Source organism: Arachis ipaensis, chromosome B9, assembly GCF_059453495.1.
Source record: "Arachis ipaensis isolate K30076 ecotype BB chromosome B9, ASM5945349v1, whole genome shotgun sequence".
Taxonomy (NCBI): Eukaryota; Viridiplantae; Streptophyta; class Magnoliopsida; order Fabales; family Fabaceae; genus Arachis; species Arachis ipaensis.
In genome coordinates, this window is record NC_142444.1 from 66,599,368 (window position 1) to 66,620,131 (window position 20,764).

A 20,764-nucleotide genomic window follows, 5' to 3' on the forward strand; every position below is an offset into this window, starting at 1 on the left:
TTCCATGCAGAAACAACTTGAAATTGGGCCTAATGAGCCTCAAAAATCGTCAGGCACGATTTCCTTTAATGAGGTCACGTGTAGCTTTCCACGCGTGCGCGTCATGCGTGCGTGCACGCCGATTGCTTTTGCAATCCACGCGTGCGCGCCAAGTGCGCGTGCACGTCGATAGAAATTTTCTGATCCGCGCGGATGCGTCCATCCTTGCGCGTCGCTTCTAGCCAATCCCATCCACGCGTGCGCGTGGAGTGCGCGAGCGCGCCGATGCTGCTTTTCCCAAGATTTCAATTCTTCATGTTCCTCCCTTTTTGTACATGCTTTCTCCCTCTCTTCTAAGTCATTCCTACCCTATAATTCCTGAAATTACTCAACAAATACATCACGGCATCGAATGGCAATAGAAGAGAATTAAAATATGGCAATTTTAAGGCAAAATAAGCATGTTTTCCATCATGGAGCAATATTTGGAAGTGAACACAAAACCATGCATTTCTTGTGAATAAGTGTGAGAAATGTTAATAAAATTCCCCAAAATAAGCACAAGATAAACCACAAAATTGGGGTTTATCAAGATGTTGATGTGGACTTCACACAACCCCTAATTTTTTACCTGAGTGATGATGAAGAAGATTCAAATGAGGTTGAGGAAGATTTTAGTTGCCAAGAGGTGAAAGCATTTGTGCAGGAGCAAATTGAGTGGGTGAAGAATTCTCCAATAAGCTTTCTAGCCCCACATCAATATGCCATTTTAGAAATGGATCGTCAACTTCGAACCTTTCTTGGAGTAGTGGACGGTGAAGAAAAGAATGTTAATTGGCAAGGAAATAGAAAGTTCATCAAAGGAGCCAACTTAATATTTGGAGCTCAATTTTTGTGCAAGAGTCAATTTAGTGGATTCCGGGGAGTGCACAAGCATGTCGATTGTGATAGAGGAACTCAGATATGGGATCCGGGCATTAATTTCAAGAGTCGACTGGTGCACGAAATCGTGATCGTTCATTCCTTGGTAACGGCGCTAAAAACTTAATACGCACGTTCATAATCTTAGTTCTTTGACACAACTTCGCACAACTAACCAGCAAGTGCACTGGGTCGTCCAAGTAATAAACCTTACGTGGGTAAGGGTCGATCCCACGGAGATTGTCGGCTAGAAGCAAGCTATGGTCATCTTGCAAATCTCAGTCAGGCGGATTCAAATGGTAATGGAGATTTGATAATTAAAATATAATTAAAATATAAAATAGGATAGAAATACTTATGTAATTCATTGGTGAGAATTTCAGATAAGCGTATGGAGATGCTTTTATTCCCTCTGAACCTCTGCTTTCCTACTGTCTTCATCCAATCCTTCATACTCCTTTCCATGGCAAGCTGTATGTTGGGAATCACCATTGTCAATGGCTACATCCCGTCCTCTCAGTGAAAATGGTCCAAATGCACTTTCGCCGCACGGCTAATCATCTGTCGGTTCTCGATCATACTGGAATAGGATTCAATAATCCTTTTGCATCTGTCACTACGCCCAGCACTCGCGAGTTTGAAGCTCATCACAGCCATCCCTTCCCAGATCCTACTCGGAATACCACAGACAAGCTTTAAACTTTCCGGATCTCAAGAATGGCCGCCAATAATTCTAGCCTATACCACAAAGACTCTAATCATAGATCAGGAGGCTAAGAGATATGCATTCAAGCTTGTTTGCATGTAGAACAGAAGTGTTTGTCAGGCACGCGTTCATAAGTGAGAATGATGATGAGCGTCACATAATCATCACATTCATCATGTTCTTGTGTGCGAATGAATATCTTAGAGAAGAAATAGGCTTGAGTTGAATAGAAAAACAATAGTACTTTGCATTAATTCATGAGGAACAGCACAGCTCCACAACTTAATCTATGGTGTGTAGAAACTCTATCGTTGAAAATACATAAGTGAAAATAGAGTAGACATGGCCGAGTGGCCAGCCTCCCATGGGGGTCTCAGAACGTAAAAGTTACATAATGTGTTCTAGAGATTCTAAACACAATAGTAAAAAGTTCTATTTATACTAAACTAGTTACTAAGGTTACAGAAATAAGTAAATGATGCAGAAATCCATTTTCAGGCCCACTTGGTGTGTGCTTAGGCTGAGAATTGAAGCTTTCACATGTAGAGGTCTTCCTTGGAGTTAAACACCAGTTTGTAACTTGTTTCTGGCATTTAACTCTGCTTTGCAACCTGTTTCTGGCGTTTAACGCCAGAATAGGGCAGAGAGCTGGCGTTGAATGCCAGTTTGCGTCATCTAAACTCGGGCAAAGTATAAATTATTATATATTGCTGGAAAGCCCTGGATGTCTACTTTCCAACGCAATTGAGAGCACACCATTTAGACTCCTTTAGCTCCAGAAAATCCCCTTTGAGTGCAGGGAGGTCAAAATCCAACAGCATCTGCAGTCCTTCTTCAGCCTCTGAATCAGACTTTTGCTCAAGTCCCTCAATTTCAGCCAGAAATTACCTGAAATCACAGAAAAACACACAAACTCATAGTAAAGTCCAAAAATATGATTTTTATTTAAAAACTAATAAAAATATATTAAAAACTAACTAAATTATACTAAAAACTATGTAAAAACAATGCCAAAAAGCGTATAAATTATCCGCTCATCACAACACCAAACTTAAATTGTTGCTTGTCCCCAAGCAACTGAAAATCAAATAGGATAAAAAGAAGAGAATATACTATAAATTCCAAACTATTAATGAAACTTAGATCCAATCAGATGAGCGGGACTAGTAGCTTTTTGCCTATGAACAGTTTTGGCATCTCACTTTATCCCTTGAAGTTCAGAATGATTGGCATCTATAGGAACTCAGAATTCAGATAGTGTTATTGATTCTCCTAGTTCAGTATGTTGATTCTTGAACACCGCTACTTTATGAGTCTTGGCCGTGGCCCTAAGCACTTTGTTTTCCAGTATTACCACCGGATACATAAATGCCACAGACACATAACTGGGTGAACCTTTTCAGATTGTGACTCTGCTTTGCTAGAGTCCCCAATTAGAGGTGTCCAGGGTTCTTAAGCACACTCTATTTTTGATTTGAACCTTGACTTTAACCGCTCAGTCTCAAGTTTTCACTTGACACCTTCACGCCACAAGCACATGGTTAGGGACAACTTGGTTTAGCCGCTTAGGCCAGGATTTTATTCCTTTAGCCCCTCGTATCCACTGATGCTCAAAGCCTTGGATCCTTTTTACCCTTGCCTTTTGGTTTTAAGAGCTATTGGCTTTTTTCTCTTGCCTTTTGGTTTAAAGTGCTCTTGGCTTTTTCTGCTTTCTTTTTCTTTTTCTTTCTTTTTCTTTTATTTTCGCCATTTTTCTTTTCTTTTTTTTACAAGCTTTTGTATTCACTGCTTTTTCTTGCTTTGGGAATCAATTTTATGATTTTTCAGATTGTCAATAACATTTCTCCTTTTCATCATTCTTTCAAGAGCCAACAATTTTAACATTCATAAACAACAAATTCAAAAGACATATGCACTGTTCAAGCATTCATTCATAAAACAAAAAGTATTGTCACCACATCAAGATAATTAAACTAATTTCAAGGATGAATTCGAAACCATGTACCTCTTGTTCTTTTATTTTTAGAACAGTTTTCATTTAAGAGAGGTGATGGATTCATAGGACATTCATAGCTTTAAGACATAGACACTTAAACACTAATGATCATGTAATAAAGACACAAACATAAATAAACATAAAGCATAGTAAACGAAAAACAGAAAAATAAGAACAAGGAGATTAAGGAACGGGTCCACCTTAGTGAGGGTGGCGTCTTCCCCCTTAGTGAGGGTGGCGTCTTCCTCTTCTTGAAGAACCAATGGTGCTCTTGAGCTCCTCTATGTCTCTTCCTTGTCTTTGTTGCTCCTCCCTCATAGCTCTTTGATCTTCTCTAATCTCATGGAGAATGATGGAGTGCTCTTGGTGTTCCATCCTTAGTGGTCCCATGTTGGAACTTAATTCTCCTAGGGAGGTGTTGATTTGCTCCCAATAGTTTTGTGGAGGGAAGTGCATTCCTTGAGGCATCTCAGGGATTTCATGGTGAGGAAAGGCTAACCTTGCCAAAGTAGATGACTTGTCAGCCACCTTGTAGAGTTCTTGAGGTATAATCTCATGAACTTCCACTTCCTCCCCAATCATGATACTATGGATCATGATGGCCCGGTCTACAGTAACTTCAGACCAATTGCTAGTAGGAATAATTGAGCATTGGATGAACTCCAACCATCCTCTAGCTACAGGCTTAAGGTCCGGTCTTCTCAATTGAACCGGCTTGCCTCTTGAGTCAACTTTCCATTGAGCTCCTTCCACACATATGTCCATGAGGAGTTGGTCCAACCTTTGATCAAAGTTGACCCTTCTAGTGTAGGGGCATGCATTTTCTTGCATCATTGGCAAGTGGAACGCCAACCTTACATTTTCTGAACTGAAATCTAAGTATTTCCCCCGAACCATGGTAAGCCAGTTCTTTGGGTTTGGGTTCACACTTTGATCATGGTTCCTAGTGATCCATGTGTTTGCATAGAACTCTTGAACCATTAAGATCCCGACTTGTTGAATAGGATTAGAGATAACTTCCCATCCTCTTCTTCTAATCTCTTGTCGGATCTCCAGATATTCGCTCTTTTTGAGCTTAAAAGGAACCTCAGGGATTACCTTTTTCTTGGCCACAACTTCATATAAGTGGTCTTGATGGACCTTTGAGATGAATCTCTCCATCTCCCATGACTCAGAGGTGGAAGCAATTACCTTCCCTTTCCTCTTTCTTGAGGTTTCTCTGGCCTTAGGTGCCATTGATGGTTATGAAAAAATAAAAAGCAATGCTTTTACCACACCAAACTTAAAAGGTTTGCTCGTCCCCGAGCAAAAGAAGAAAGGAAGTAGTAGAAGAAGAAGAAAATGGAGGAGATGGAGGGAGAAGGTGTATTCGGCCAAGGGGGAGAAGTGGTGGTTGTAATGTGTGAAAATGGAGTATTGTTGAGGGGTTTATATAGGGGTGGGGGGAAGGGTAGGTTTCGGCCATTAGGGTTGGGTTTAGGAGGGAAAAGAATTTGAATTTTGGAGGTAGGTGGGGTTTTTGGGGAAGAGTGGATGGATGTGAGTGGTGAAGGATATTTAGGGAAGAGGTATGGAGGTGATTGGTAAAGGGTATTTGGGGAAGAGAGTAATGAGAAGGTGTGAAGAGGAGAGAAGAAGAGGTGGGGTAGGTAGGGATCCTGTGGGGTCCACAGATCCAGAGGAGTCAAGGACTTAGCATCCCTACTCCAATTAGGCGTGCAAAATGCCCTTAGAATGCATGTATGGCATTAAACGCCAGCTTACTGCTTGTTTCTGGAATTTAACGCCAATTCCATGCTCTGTTCTGGCGTTATACGCCAGTTTGGTGCTTGTTTCTGGCGTTTAACGCCAGCTTGATGCTTCTTTCTGGCGTTAAACGCCAGTTTGATGCTACTTACTGGCATTTAAATGCCAGTAAGCTCTTCCTCCAGGGTGAGATATTTTTAATGCTATTTTTCATTCTATTTTTGATTTTTTAGTAGTTTTTGTGACTCCACATGATCATCAACCTAAAGAAAACATAAAATAACAATAGAAAATAAATAGATATAATTAAATAACATTGGGTTGCCTCCCAACAAGCGCTTCTTTAAAGTCAATAGCTTGACAGTGAGCTCTCATGGAGCCTCACAGATGTTCAGAGCATTGTTGGGACCTCCCAACACCAAACTTAGAGTTTGAATGTGGGGGTTCAACACCAAACTTAGAGTTTGGTTGTGGCCTCCCAACACCAAACTTAGAGTTTGACTGTGGAGGCTTTGGTTGACTCTGTAGTGAGAGAAGCTTTTCATGCTTCTTCTCCATGGTTACAGAAGGAGATCCTTGAGTTTTAAACACAAGGTTGTCCTTATTTAGTTGAAGGACTAACTCTCCTCTGTCCACATCAATCACAGCTTTTGCTGTGGCTAGGAAGGGTCTTCCAAGGATGATGGATTTATCCTCATCCTTCCCAGTGTCTAGGATTATGAAATCAGCATGGATGTAAAGGCCTTCAACCTTTACTAACAAGTCCTCTACTAATCCATAAGCCTGTTTCATTGATTTGTCTACCATCTCTAGTGAGATTCTTGCAGCTTGTACCTCATAGATTCCCAGTTTCTCTATTACAGAGAGTGGCATGAGGTTTATCCCTAACCCAAGGTCACACAGACCCTTCTCAAAGGTCATAGTGCCTATGGTACAAGGTATGAAGAATTTTCCAGGATCTGGTTTCTTCTGAGGCAATGTCTGCCTTATCAATGCACTGATTTCATTGGAGAACAAGGGGGGTTCATCCTCCCAAGTCTCATTACCAAATAAACTGGCATTCAACTTCATGATGGCTCCTAGATATTTAGTAACCTGCTCTTCAATGATGTCTTCATCCTCTTCAGAGGAAGAATAGTCATCAGAGCTCATGAATGGTAAAAAGAGGTTCAATGGAATCTCTATGGTCTCTAAATGAGCCTCAGATTCCTTTGGTTCCTCAAAAGGAAACTCCTTATTGGTCAGTGAACGTCCTAGTAGGTCTTCCTCACTAGGATTCACGTCCTTCTCCTCCTCTCAGGGTTCGGCCACACCAAGTAAGGTAATGGCCTTGTACTCTCTTTTTGGATTCTCTTCTGTATTGCTTGGGAGAGTACTAGGAAGAGTTTTAGTGACTCTTTTACTCAGCTGGCCCACTTGTGCCTCCAAATTTCTAATGGAGGACCTTGTTTCATTCATGAAACTTAGAGTAACCTTAGATAGATCAGAGACTATATTTTCTAAGCTAGATGGATTCTGCTCAAAATTCTCTGTCTGTTGCTGAGAGGATGATGGAAAAGGCTTGCTATTGCTAAACCTGTTTCTTCCACTATTATTAAAGCCTGGTTGAGGCTTTTGTTGATCCTTCCATGAGAAATTTGGATGATTTTTCCATGAGGGATTATAGGTGTTTCCATAGGATTCTCCTATGTAATTCACCTCTGCTATTGCAGGGTTCTCAGGATCATAAGCTTCTTCTTCAAAAGATGCCTCTTTAGTACTGTTGGATGCAGCTTGCAATCCATTCAGACTCTGAGAAATCATATTGACTTACTGAGTCAATATTTTATTCTGAGCCAATATGGCATTCAGAGTATCAATTTCAAAAACTCCCTTCCTCTGAGGCGTCCCATTACTCACAGGATTCCTTTCAGAAGTGGACATAAACTGGTTATTTGCAACCATGTCAATGAGTTCCGGAGCTTCTGCAGGTGTTTTCTTTAGGTGAATGGATCCACCTGCAGAATAGTCCAATGACATCTTTGATAATTCAAACAGACCATCATAGAATATATTCAAGATAGTCCAATGACATCTTTTGGTGAGTTACTTGTATCTCTCCCAAGCTTCATAGAGGGATTCACCTTCTTTTTGTTTGAAGGTTTGAACATCCACTCTAAGTTTGCTAAGCTTTTGAGGTGGAAAGAACTTGGCTAAGAAAGTCGTGACCAGCTTATCCCAAGAGTTCAGGCTATCTTTAGGTTGAGAGTCCAACCATATTCTAGCTCTGTCTCTTACAGCAAATGGGAAAAGCATAAGCCTGTAGATCTCGGAATTAACCCAATTGGTCTTAACAGTATCACAGATCTGCAAGAATTCAGTTAAAAACTGAAAAGGATCTTCTGATGGTAGTCCATGAAACTTGCAATTCTGTTGCATCAGAGAAACTAATTGAGGCTTTAGCTCAAAATTGTTTGCTCCAATGGCAGGGATTGAGATGCTTCTTCCATGTAAGTTGGAATTTGGTGCAGTAAAATCACCAAGCATCTTCCTTGCATCTACACCATTGTTATTATTTTTGGCCATGTCTCCTTCTTTTTCAAAAATTTCAGTAAAGTTCTCTTCAGAGTGTTATGTTTTAGCTTCTCTTAGCTTCCTCTTCAGAGTTCTTTCAGGTTCCGGATCAGCTTCAACAAGAATGTTCTTGTCCTTGCTCCTGCTCATATGAAAAAGAAGGGAACAAAAAAGAAAATATGGAATCCTCTATGTCACAGTATAGAAATTCCTTGTATGAGTATAAGAAGAGAAGGATGGAAGAAAGAAAAGATAAGAATTCGAACACAGAGGAGGATAATGGGTTCGAATTTTTGAGTAGAAGAGAAGTGTTAGTAGATAAATAAATAATAGAAGGAGATGAGAGAGGGAAGAATTCGAAAATTAAATAAAATAAAAATATTTTTGTTTTTAATTTAAAATTAAGGTTAAAATTTGAAGATTTTAAGAAGAAAGATGAAATTAAATTAAAATTTAAAACAATTATTTAATTAAAAAGAAATTTTGAAAAAGGGGTTAGTAATTTTCGAAAATAACAGTGAGAAAAGTAATTAGGTAGTTTTGAAAAAGATATGATTGAAATAGTAAACTTTTAAAATCAAACAAAAAGTTAAGTGGTTAATTGAAAAAGATTTGAAAAGATAAGAGGTTAGAAAAGATTTTGAAATTGATTTTGAAAAAGATGTGATTGAAATTTATTTTGAAAAAGATTTGAAAAAAAAATTAAAAAGATTTGATTTTGAATATTAAAGTTGATTACTTGACTAACAAGAAACAAAAAGAGATGATTTTGAAATTTAAAGATTGAACCTTTCTTACTAGGTAAGTAACAAACTTAAAATTTTTGAATCAATCACATTAATTGTTAGCATTAATTTCAAAAATATGAAATAGAAATAAGAAAAAGATTTTGAAAATAAATTTTGAAAATTTCGAAATTATGAAAGAAAAAATGAAAAGGATTTGATTTTTGAAAAAGAATTGAAAAAGATAGAATTTTTAAATTGAAAATTTGACTTGACTCATAAGAAACAATTAAATTTTAAAAAGTTTTGAAAAAGTCAACTCAAATTTTCGAAAATTTATGAGAGAATAAGGGAAAGATATCTTTTTTATTTTTTTCAATTTTTATAAAGAGAGAGAAAAACAACAAAAAGACTCAAAACATGAAAATTATAAATCAAAACACACAATGCATGCAAGAACACTTCGAATGTCAAGATGAACACCAAGAACTTATTTTTGAAAATTTTTAAGAAAAGAAAAATATGCAAGACACCAAACTTAAAAATTTTTAACGTTGAGACACTAACAAATTGAAAATGCATATGAGAAACAAGAAAAGATGCACAACAAGAAAATGCAAAGATCAAACAAAGAAGATCATCAAGAACAACTTGAAGATAATGAAGAACATATGATGAATTTTTGAAAATTTTAAGAAAAGTTAAAAAGATGCAATTGACACCAAACTTAAAAATTGACACTAGACTCAAGCAAGAAACATCAAATTTTTGGTTTTCATGATTTTATTAAAAATTTTTTGGATATTTTGAAAATTAATTGGAAAAGAAAAATAAGGATTTCAAAATTTTTAATGAGAATTCCAGGAATCATGCAATGTTAGTCTAAAGCTCCAATCCAGGAATTAGACATGGCTTACTAGCCAGCCAAGCTTTCAGTGAAAGCTCCGGTCCAAAACACTAGACATGGCCAATGGCCAGCCAAGCTTTAGCAGATCATTACATACAAAAGCTAAATTGCTGAGAAAGACAAAGAAGCTCTTCTCTACTAATAGTTGAAACCTCAGTCCAAAGGATTAGACATGGCTTAACAGCCAGCCAGGATTTAACATATCACCATGAAACTCTAGAATTCATTCTTAAAAATTCTAAAAAACATAGAATAATTTATAAAAAAAAATTTTTGGAATTTTTTTTTCAAAAATAAAAATAATAAAAGCAAAAACTTAAAATTAAAATAAAATTACCTAATCTGAGCAACAAGATGAACCGTCAGTTGTCCAAACTCGAACAATCCCCGGCAATGGCGCCAAAAACTTGGTGCACGAAATCGTAATCGTTCATTCCTTGGTAACGGCGCTAAAAACTTAATACGCACGTTCATAATCTTAGTTCTTTGTCACAACTTCGCACAACTAACCAGCAAGTGCACTGGGTCGTCCAAGTAATAAACCTTATGTGAGTAAAGGTCGATCCCACGGAGATTGTCGGCTTGAAGCAAGCTATGGTCATCTTGCAAATCTCAGTCAGGCGGATTCAAATAGTGATGGAGATTTGATAATTAAAATATAAATAAAATATAAAATAGGAATACTTATGTAATTCATTGGTGAGAATTTCAGATAAGCGTATGGAGATGCTTTTATTCCCTCTGAACCTCTGCTTTCCTACTGTCTTCATCCAATCCTTCATACTCCTTTCCATGGCAAGCTGTATGTTGGGCATCACCGTTGTCAATGGCTACATCCCGTCCTCTCAGTGAAAATGGTCCAAATGCGCTATCACTGCATGGCTAATCATCTGTCGGTTCTCGATCATACTGGAATAGGATTCAGTAATCCTTTTGCGTCTGTCACTACGCCCAGCACTCGCGAGTTTGAAGCTCGTCACAGCCATCCCTTCCCAGATCCTACTCAGAATACCACAGACAAGGTTTAGACTTTCCAAATCTCAAGAATGGCCGCCAATAATTCTAGCCTATACCACGAAGACTCTGATCGTAGATTAGGAGGCTAAGAGATATGCATTCAAGCTTGTTTGCATGTAGAACGGAAGTGTTTGTCCGGAACGCGTTCATAAGTGAGAATGATGATGAGCGTCACATAATCATCACATTCATCATGTTCTTGTGTGCGAATGAATATCTTAGGGAAGAAATAGGCTTGGGTTGAATAGAAAAACATAGTACTTTTCATTAATTCATGAGGAACAGCAGAGCTCCACACCTTAATCTATGGTGTGTAGAAACTCTACCGTTGAAGATACATAAGTGAAAATAGGGTAGACATGGCCGAGTGGCCAGCCTCTCATGGGGGTCTTTGAACGTAAAAGTTACATAATGTGTTCTAGAGATTCTAAACACAATAGTAAAAAGTTCTATTTATGTAGAAATTCACTTCCGGGCCCACTTGGTGTGTGGTTAGGCTGAGCATTGAAGCTTTCACGTGTAGAGGTCTTCCTTGGAGTTAAACTCCAGTTTGTAACTTGTTTCTGGCGTTTAACTCTTCTTTGCAACCTGTTTCTGGCGTTTAACGCCAGAATAGGGCAGGGAGCTGGTGTTGAACGCCAGTTTGCGTCATCTAAACTCGAGCAAAGTATGAATTATTATATATTGATGGAAAGCCCTGGATGTCTACTTTCCAACGCAATTGAGAGCGTGCCATTTGGACTCTTGTAGCTCCAGAAAATCCACTTTAGGTGCAGGGAGGTCAGAATCCAATAGCATCTGCAGTCCTTGTTCAGCCTCTGATCAGATTTTTGCTCAAGTCCCTCAATTTCAGCCAGAAATTACCTGAAATCACAGAAAAATACACAAACTCATAGTAAAGTCCAGAAATGTGATTTTTATTTAAAAACTAATAAAAATATATTAAAAACTAACTAAATTATACTAAAAACTATGTAAAAACAATGCCAAAAAGCGTATAAATTATCCGCTCATCATTGACAAAGTTGGATCCTAAGTGCTAGCTTGAAATCTCTCATGAGTTTGATACAATCTAATTGGGACCTTGGAAGTCGAATCAACAGCAAACTTGGTTGGAGATTCAACGAGGAGTGGAAGCATAAGCCGCCCTAACAAGGATCTCCTTACCAAGTCCAACTTAGGACTATAAACCAAAGTGCTAGGTGGGAGACACCCCACTATGGTAATATCCTTCTAAATTTCTTTCTTTTAGCTTCTATTTCATGAATAATTGGTTATTTTGCTTGGTTGGATTAGTCCTACTTTGACGTTTGTTAATTTTAGTGAAATAATGTGTTTGTGGAGTTTTATTATGTTTTGGGGCTTGAATACCTGTCCTGGATGTCAAGTTTGGTACCTTAGAGCCAAAATTTTTGTTGCAGGAACAGAGACCTGTGCATCTACACAGCCTTGTGCGTGCGCACAGCTCCCCTGTTTTCCCATCCCTGTGCGTCCGCACAGCATCGTGCGCGCGCACACACCTAAACACTCCCTCTGTTCGCAGCACGCGCACGGCTGGTGCATGTGAATACCACCTTTCCTTTCTCCTTGTGCAATCGCACACCCTGCGTGCGAACGCACACCTCACCCTGTTCTTAAAAAAAAACCCTCGTGCGTACCCACAGAGCTAAGTGCACGCACAGCCTTAAACAACCCCCCTGGCCGCAGCACACGCACAGGCTGTGCGTGTGAACCCAACCCATTCTCTCCTTCTGTGCGAACGCACACCTTCTTGTGCGCCCGTACAGGACGCATTACACCTTCTGCTCGCAGCGTCCACATGACCTTGTGCACGCGCATACCCCTTTCTTTTTCCTGTGTGCGTCCGCAAAGATCCCCTTTAGAACGTTAATTCGAAAAGGGGGAGTGTCGCGCTTCAGTTTCCAAACCACACCCCTTTCTTCTTCTTTTCCCTCTCTCTGAACACAAGCACCCCTACCCTAACCTCCAACCCCTTTCAGCCCCCCGTTCACACCACCACACCGCCAGCGACCGTACCACCGTCACCGACACCCCTCTCTCTCTCTTATTCTCTCTCTCTCTTCTACATTTCTCTTCTTTCTCTTCCCCGTTCCATGCCAGAACCCTAGGCCGCGCTTCCTGTTCCAGAGAGCAGCCACCAGCAGCAGCAGAGGTTCCATTTCTTCCTCCATTCCTCTTCCCTCTGCAGCACAGGTTCCATTTCTTCCCCTGTAACCTACCCTTTGCTGTTTCTATTTCATCTTACTTCTTTAACTGCATTTTGAATTCTGTTCTAGACACTAGGTGGCATTAGGTTAGATAAGTTCTGTTTCTGATTGAATATTGTTGAGGCTGGCTGATTATTTGAATTTTGCTGGGACTGAACCCTGTTGCGTATGAACTGTGAATGTTATTGAACTGTGTTTGCTGCTCATTATCTCTGCACATATTATGCTTGTTGAAATGCCTGAATGGGATTTTTGAATCAATTTCTGTGTCTGATCAGCACAGGTTTTAAAATTTGTTCCAATTCTGCATTGTTAATTTCTAATTGTGCAATTTTTCTATTATTGAGGATGCTGCCTGAGATTGATTGGTTTATGCACTCTGAGTTTAAGCTCAAACACCGATTTAAAATTAAAATTTTCAACTATATTTCTTTTGTTTGGTGTTCATTGTCCCTGTGCATATTACACTTCACTTGATGCATTGCTGGCTGGGCACTTAGTTGTCAATTTTTGCTGACACATCAAACTGCATTTCAAAAATTCTCCACTTGTTTGTACTGGCTGGGCACTTACTGCATTATGTACTGACTGCCATGCCATTTTGTTTTAACACAAAACTAGCTTGAAACTTATGCATCTTGAAATCTATTTGGTACCTTTTGCAGCAGTACATACAATGTTTGTTTGGTGACTTACTCATGTGTTCTTGAACATAAACGATCATGTACAATTACTTGTTCTTTCTGAATCTTTTTGAGCAATGAAACCTGATTTCAATTGACATTGCTTCTGGGAACAAGAATTGGCTATGTGACCATTTTACTACTCTCTTCCATGAATAAGCAGGTGCTTTAAATTGCCAAGTTGATTAATGGCTTTTGTGCATAAGCTTTGGTAACACTTTAGATTCAAATGCAACATGGCAATAATCATTTTCTTCCAATTCAATTCACTTACATAATACACCTAAGTCCTATATATGCTTTAATTATTGTTCACTCATTCATTTGTTACTTAGGTTGCTTGATCTTGGTAAAACACATTTCTTTTGGACATCTCAATGCTTTATACATGTTTTCCCCTAAGTTGAGCGGTTGTTTACCTTATTGGCTCTTATTTGAATTGTTTGACTGTTTTCTTCTTCCTTCTGTGACTTTTATCTGTTTCTCCTGAGTTGTATTCTACTTTTTTGTCTTTTTCAGGGTGGCCCGCAAAGGAAAGGAGAAAGCCAATCCTTTGGCTCGTCCTCCTCCTGTGCCACCGAGTAACCAACCGGACACATTCATTAATGCTGAAGCCCAAGAACAATATAAGAAACTGGAAAAATGGACCTTTCACTATTAGAGAAAGCTAAACCTGCCTGAGAAATATGCAGACCAAGTTATAAACAGATTAAATTTTTATCATTGGGAATTCATAAAATTCGATCCGGTAATAGTAAATGAACACCAGGTCAAGGAATTTTACGCAAATTTCCTAAAGAGGGATGCCCCAACTGTTTTTCTGAGAGGTATCACCTTGGACACCTCTGATACTGCTTTAGAGGCCCTCTTGGATATTCTGCATATCCCTCCGGCTCACGACGCTTACACTCAAATAATGAAGGACGTGACAACGGGCAAGATTTCTTTGGATATGGTTCTAGAAAAGATTGGACAGCCTGAGGCTAGATGGGAGTACAGCAAAGGGGATAGTGTGGTTCCGTTGAGTATTGCGTGCACTGATCTCAATCCAGAGGCAAGGATCTGGCACCAGATCATTGCCGACTATATTCTTCCGAGCACGCATGCCACATATATCAGAGTCCGTATGGTAGTTTTGCTGTGGGCTATTCTGGAGGGGAAGAGGATCTCTGTCCTTCCCCTTATCAAAGAGTCGATGATGAAGGTGAACCAACAGCAGAAATACAACATTTCCTTCCCATTGTTGATTACCAAATTTGCCGCTTTATCTGGAGTGGAGAGACGCCCAACAGACCGGACGTCTGTCTACATCAGCAAGCAGCCATTCCTACCATACGGCAATTATGACGGACCGCCGCAGAAGAAGAGGAAGACCACTGAGCCTCCATCATCAGCAGCAGAACCTTCAGTACCTCCTACAGCTCCCGCACCCGCACCCCGACCCTAGACACCATATGAGTTGTACCGGGAGATCCTTCAGGCCGACCACCGATCCAAACGCTGCAACACTCGCCACTTCCAATGGATAATGGCAAAGTTTGAGAGTAGAGACCCTGGTCCACCTCCTCTAGATACACCAGAGCCTGAGGCTGAGGAGCCTGCATTTGAGGAGCCAGCAGCTGAAGCTAGCCAGGCACTCGAAACACCTGAGCGGAGACCGGCAGAGCCCACGGTTGAGGAGATAGTAGTTCAGAGAGCTGAGGAGCCTAGAGTAGAGGAGCTGGTAGCTGGAGCCGGGCTGACAGTAGAGATGGCAATAGAGCCAGTTGGCCAGGCGATTGAAGATCCGGTAGCTAAGACCACCACAGAGGCATTCCGCACCTTTATTGTTTATCAGCGTCACCACCACCCACCACCATCTGACGGTGGAGCTTCTCATGGTTGATTCCCCCCCCCCGGATTGATTCTTTTGGCACTGAGGACAGTGCATGATTTAAGTGTGTGGGAGGATCTACGATATTTTGGGTGTAAACATTCTCTCCTGAACACTTTTATTTAGTTTATTCTGAGTTTTATTATGCTTTTTGTGGATATTTATAGTACTTTGACTTATGCACTACTGTTAGTACTTTTGTATATATAGTAGCTTGCTTCGCTTCTAGTTATCTTTAGTATTGCATTTTTAGTTTTGGTATATATGTTGAATCCTTATATTGCTGGTATATAGTATATATATGGATTATGATTGGATGATGTGAATAGCATATGCCTAGTTATCTTGATCCTAATTGTTCATGTTACTTTTTGCTCGTTGAAAATTAGGGAAAGAACTAGGAAATTTTGAAAAATTTTGAACCCATCAAAACATATATACATATAGGGAATAAGTTTTGGTGAAAAACAACAAATTTTCCAAGAATTTTGTTTTAGGGAATTCTATTGAATTGATTTAGAAAATTGTTTTTACACTTGCTTGAACGATTTCATGGAACATAGAAGAGTACAGAACAAATACCTTGTGAGATCTTGAGCAATATTGAGTGGTTGCACATTTTTAACCACTAATTTTTTTCATTGAGTATTATATCACTTCTATGATTGTAATCTTAGTTCTGCTTGATTCTTTATTTCCAATGATTGATGTTTTGAATTGCATTGAGCATGATTGAGGCCATCTTTGTTTAAAAGCTTACTTTTCCCATATAGGCTACCCTTTTTATTTACCATTGTTAAACCCCTTTGAGCTTTATTTACCCCATTGTTCTTGATATTAGCACATCACAACCCTAAGCGGAAAACCATGAATTACCTTGGATTGTATCCTTGATTAGCTTAGCTTGAAGGAATGTGTTACATTTATGTGTGGGGGAATCTTTTGGAAAACTTTGGTAGTAAAAGAAAATGTTTAATTTGGGTATTCATTAAAAATTTGTGGAAAATGGGAACATTCATATATGAACTACTTAACCATATGCAATTCTGAATTCAAATGAAAAGAAAAAAAACTCTTCATCCTAAAAAGGGCACAAAGGCACCCTAAAGAGTAAACGAATGAATAAAGGAATTGCATATGCGATGTTTTTGTGAGAAAAGCATACATGAGAGCTAGTGAATAGAAGATGATGGAAGGTTAGGATTGCATTTTGTTTTGATTTAGTTGATACGGGTTGATGTGGAGACTTAAACTAATCAAGGATTCAATCATATTAGTCTACTTTGCCATATTTATCCTACCTCAGCCCTAACCCCATTACAACCTTATGAAGTCCTCATGATAATTGCATTCATGCATCCATGGTTGTTGATTGTTAGATGAAAAGCAAATCCTTGAAAGCATGATTAGGAGGAGACTTGAGTGATTGAAACCCTAGACACCGAGTGATTAGAGTGTATACACACCTAGTGAGGGTTCAATTACTCAATTCTATGTTTCCATAACTATTACTATGAATTCTTGCAAGTTGCTTCCTTTTGATGAGTTAAATCAATTCGTTAGATTTTGATTGCATTGAGCTACTTCTTTGCTTATCCCTATATGTCTATACTCTTGCTTGGAATTTGATTGCTTGTTTTCACCAAATTAATAGAAAACTATACTATATATATATAGATAGATAGATATATAGTATATACATACTTGCATGCATATAGATAGTTGCATTTAATAAGTTGAACCCCTCCTGATTGTTTTCCTTGTTGGTTTAGCATGAGGACATGATATTGTTGGTGTATTTTGACTCAAATTGGATGGATTCTAGCACATGAACTCACACTTAAGAACCAAAATAGCATACTTTTGTGTTTTGTCCCCAATTTGATCCTAACTGTGAAAACATGCAATTTTGTGCTTGAAATGAGCAATTTAATTCCACTTTTATTCCAGTTGATGCCATGACATGTTTGCTGAGTGTTTTCAGACCTTAGAGGCAAGAATGGATAGCCAAAAGTGGAAGAAACCACGTACAAGAGAGAAAACATGAAGAAAAATAAGGAAAAGCACACACAGCAAGGTGTGCATGTGCACAAGCAAGCGTGTGTACGCACAAGACCGCATCAGCCAAGTGTTCGTGTGCACAAGCCAGCATGTGTACGCACAAAGGGAAAATTCCATGTGTGTGTGCGCACAAGTACCCATGCGTACACATAGGAGCCCGTTCAGCCAAATGTGCGGACGCACACGTCTGTGTGTCCGCACAGGTCCCTGCACGTGATTTTGTTAATGAAACGCGTGTTGTACATTTTCTGAGGGCTTTTGGCCCATTTTGGAAGGCTTAGATGCTGATTTTGGAGTGCTATATAAGGGGGATTCAACACAAATGAAAAGGGCTTTTTCATTAGGTTAGATTAGGTAGAAAATAGCATTAGGAGTAGGAGTAGAGTAGATTCCTCTCCTAAGCTTTCATTTTTCAATTCCATTGTAGCATTTTATAGCAAGCTTTTCTTTTGGATTTTGCTTCTTTAATTGTAAGTACTCTCAATTTCCTCGTTAATTATATTGTCTTTACTTTCATTTCCTTTTGGTTCAAGTTACATGTTCATGTTTGCAATTTTGTGTTTCTTGATGTTTTGATCAATGAATTTTATGTTTCATGCTTCCTTTATGTTTGATTGCTTATTTATGATTGGTTTTGTTGATAGTTGGTTATAGTTTTCCATTTTTCTTTACAATTTCCCATGTTTTACTTTTATCCACACAAGGTGTTTGTGAAAATGCCAACCTTAGATTTTGAGTAGATTTTCCCACCTTGGCTTGTGGTTTGAGTTCCTAGGATACTAGAGTCATAATGTCCGACATTTAGTGGGAATTCTCGGGTAGTTAGTTGACTCTTGGTTCCATTGACGCTAGCCTTTTATCAACTAGTTTGGTAAGTTGGTTAGGACTTATGGATTAAGGTCAATTATGCTTGCTTGACTTACTCCTCGATGGTTGGGGTTGACTAGGTGAGATTGACTCATCATAATTATCATAGTTCTGGTTATGGCAATGATAGGATTATTAGATTTTCATTCCCAAGTCAAGGCTCTTTATTGCATTCATAGCAACTTCACTAGTTTTTATCTTGCTTTCTCTTTTCTCGCATTAATTTACAATTTTGCTCATTCCTTAGTTCTTTGATTTCTTAGTTTCTTTAATCTTTTGTTCTTTAATTCAAAACCCTTTTGTCCTCTTAACAACTGAAAGAAAAACTTTCCAATTGCGTCCTAGGGAGAACGACCCGAGGTTGAAGAACTCTTGATCTCAGTTATTTGATTTGAATTTAAACATTTGATTTGGGGAATCAACTGTTGGTCTAGACTATACTTGCAACGAACATATTCTATTTTGAGAAATTCTAGATCGACAATAGTTCTTCTCATCAGCCAGCATCATGAAATTCTAACTTCAAATATGCACTGTTTATTCATGCATTCAGAAACTAAAGCAATCCCACCACATCAAAATAATTGATTGTTCTTTATTGTAGAACTAAAAAATTTATGCATCTTTAATTCTTCTAAAAAAATCTACTATTTTATTCATGTTTAATGATGATAAGAGGAATAATTTATATCTAATTAAAACTAATTAATTACTTCTAATGCTTATGTAATTCTAATAACTAAAATACATAAAAAATAAAAAATAAAGACTTAAATACTACTAGTGATCATGCAACTCTAAATTAGGATGGAAATACGTGAAACAGGAATAGGACTAGTCACAGGATTGAAACTCAACAACCTTCAGCTTGAGGGGCGCTGGGCTCTTCAGGTTGAGGGTCTCTGGGCTCTTCAAGTTGAGGGACACTGTGCTCTTCAGGGGAAATCTTCTGGCACTTCAACTCCTCCATCTCATGTAACGACCCAATTTTTGGTACGTCATGGTCATACTAGAAACTGAGCGCTACCAACTTGTCTTCCTAATTATTATCTATTATTTATTATATGAGTTTGATTTGTTGTTAAAAGCGTAGTTATTTTGCGAGGTATCTTTTTTTTGAAAACTTTTGGATTAATAAACAGAATCATTTATATCAATGCACAAATGATAACAAAAAAAAACAGTTATAAACAACCACACGTAAATACATCACAAGCAGTTGACAACATTCGGTGATTCAGCCTTTATTAGAGTATAGACTTTTAGTTAGAACACCCCTAGATATAACTAGATAATAACTATATTCATATATATACATACAACATCCTAGGCCCTGACCTATTCAAGAAGTCCCTAAGATGGCACCCAGTCTAGCCTAGACTCTATACTCACCTAGTCCCTCTAAACTACTAAAGCAAGGGAAAGTATGTTCTAAGTCTTCAAAACTCAAGTGAGGTGGAACGTCATCAAAAGGCGGAACATCTTCTACTACTCCTCTACACGATCATGCATTATCTTAGAGTATACCACTGGTACTTTATTGAATGGCCGCATAACAGCAACATCGTATGGAGGAATTAGATTAAAGTTCATAGATAAACGGGGAATAGATTTCGGATGGTATCACGGTATATACATATAAATAGATAACGGAGTTCACTCTAGACTCAGAAGACTACCTAGAGTGGAAACCTCTTTGCAGAACGATCGTCAGTGGAGTACGGAAGGGTACTCTTGCTTCCATCTGAAGGGGGAAGTGAGAGAGAAGGGGTAAGAACTGGGAAGTTCTTAGTAGGGCCGGGGTTATTAGTTAAGTTCATTAATTCAGAGTTGTTTAGCAGACAAATAGCATAATACAGAGATGCAGTAAATAGAAAAAACAAATAAATAGAGAAAATTGAGAAAACAGAAAGCAAAACAAACACAAAAAAATATAAGAAAGTAAAATACAGACACAGAGAATATAATATAAACAAAGAAAGCATATATTCATATAACATTTGTAACAGAGGAAATGCACAACCAAGTATGATGCATGTCTGACCTAAGCAGGCCATGAGCTCACGTGTCAGTTTACACCCTGCAGCCGGACATTACCTAGGAACTAGTCCTAGATATGGATTTATCTCTGTAGGTGAACTTCGGCCTACAGAAATAGCACTCCCGTAAGTGAACTTCGGCTTATAGGAATAGTCTAAACACAAGACAACAACTTTCTGTAGGTGAACTTCAGCCTATAGAAATGACACCCCTGTAAGTGAACTTCGGCTTACAGAAGTGGCGCCCCTGTAAGTGAACTTTGGCTTACAGAAATGGCGCCCCTGTAAGTGAACTTTGGCTTACAGGAATCACAACTCTCTATAGGTGAACTTCGGCCTACAGAAGCAACACCCAGAGCTACACAATTGATATTCACTGTAGGTGAACTTCGGCCTATAGGAATAACAACTTACTGTAGGTGAACTTGGGCCTACAAGACCTTTAGGGCCAACGGAAAAGCAG

At 38.7% G+C, this 20,764-nt stretch overlaps 1 pseudogene; it reads left to right on the forward strand.

Annotated features, from left to right (window-relative positions):
• Positions 1-7,409: 7,409 nt before the first annotated feature.
• On the forward strand, positions 7,410-7,511 carry LOC148544929 (small nucleolar RNA R71; annotated as a pseudogene).
• Positions 7,512-20,764: the final 13,253 nt, after the last annotated feature.